The sequence below is a fragment of the Pteronotus mesoamericanus genome, unplaced genomic scaffold (assembly GCF_021234165.1).
Source record: "Pteronotus mesoamericanus isolate MK-2021 breed Mesoamerican mustached bat unplaced genomic scaffold, CSHL_Meso_final contig_164, whole genome shotgun sequence".
Taxonomy (NCBI): domain Eukaryota; kingdom Metazoa; phylum Chordata; class Mammalia; order Chiroptera; family Mormoopidae; genus Pteronotus; species Pteronotus mesoamericanus.
Window position 1 is genome coordinate 1,671,916 of NW_026555065.1, and position 1,592 is coordinate 1,673,507.

The 1,592-nt window shown below is 35.6% G+C and overlaps 1 pseudogene; it reads left to right on the plus strand.

Moving 5' to 3' along the window:
* The first annotated feature begins 601 nt into the window (after positions 1–601).
* On the plus strand, positions 602–792 carry LOC129063292 (cytochrome c oxidase subunit 7C, mitochondrial-like; annotated as a pseudogene).
* Positions 793–1,592: the final 800 nt, after the last annotated feature.

The window sequence follows — 1,592 nt, forward strand, 5'->3', positions numbered from 1 at the left end:
ACCATATGGCCAGGCCATTGACCACTGCCCATGAGTCAATAAAAACTCAAACATAGGGGCAAACAGCAGGCAATTCAGTCCACTGAGCTGACTTGTTTTGACTGTTTTTCAATCAGAGTGGCAGCCTTCCAAGCAGGATGCTGTCCATTCACCTTGGAACTTCCATCCATAAACTAAGAAGCTCTTTGTTGGTCAATAGAGAGCTGTTCATAGGCCACCGTCCATGTTGCAATAGGCTCCAGTAGCTCCTCAGATGGCTTCAAAGCCAGTCTTCGGGCAAAGGTCTACCTGCTTGTGAATAGGCTGAATAATTCTTTGTATTCCCTCATAGCTTTATTAAAGAACTAGAAACTATAAAAGGAGACCAAATAGAAATTCTAGGTATGAAAAATACCATAACCACCAGATGTGTGGAACTAATAATAGCAGATCAGACAAAGCTGAGGAGAGAATTAATGTGCTAAAAATGGAACTACAGCTATATCCAGATTGCAAAAATAAATAAGATATATAAGTAAAAAGAAGCAATACATTAAGAAGACCTAGCTTTCCTCCACTTTTTGTTTCTGTGCCTTTTGCAGAGCAATGTTGGGACAGAGCAATGTTGGGACAGAGCGCTCAGAGTTTCACAGCCTCTGTGGTCCATAGGAGCCACTGTGACAAGGGCTCAGGGAAGAATTTGCCATTTTCAATGGAAACAAGTGGCAGTTCCTAGTTTTGATGATTAAGTACTTTGGATCTGGATTTGCCACACCTTTCTCTATAGTAAGATACCAACTGCTTAAGAAATAAGGCTCTTTTAGTTAATCTATGAAACAGATACGAAAAGGAACATTTTAAGAGGTGCTATCTCTTTGAAAAATGTTTCAAACCGTTTGACTCAACAAACTAGATGTGTTTGTAAGTAAACTTATGGCATGAATCCTTAATGCCTCTTTTCTGAACTATGAAATGTGATAATTGAACATATGCATACTTTTTTATTTAGGTAAATCACAATATTAGTTTCTTGATCAAAATATGTGTGATTTAGCTTGTTTCTTGGTCTTAAATTCTGAGGTTTTATTTAATTTTTGATTCCTAGGTCATGGCCTTGTTGGTAATTTGTGTCAAAAAAGAGAATGCAAACTTAAGGGAAAAAAGATCTAACATACATGCAATTGGAGTTCCATACATAAAGGAAGGAGAAATGAGGCAGAAAAAATATTTAAAGAGATGATGACTAAGAATTTTCCAAAACTGATTAAAGATATCAAGTCATAGACTCAAGAATTCCCACAAACTCCAAAAGAGGATGTAAGAATGATAACCACATCTAGACAAACCATAAACTCAAATGTAAAGAAAATCTTAGAACAGGAAATAGATAGCTTTCCTTCAAAGAGTAGTAATTAGAATGATATATAAAATCTCAACAAAACAAAGAAGTCCAAAAGTTTATGCAATAATATCGTCAGAGTGTTAATACTATATCCAGCAGAAATACTCTTCAAGACTGAAGAATAAATAAAAACATTTTCCAACAAATAAAATTAAAGAGAATTCATCACCAGCAGATATGATTCAAAGGAAGCATTAAGGATGTTCTTCAG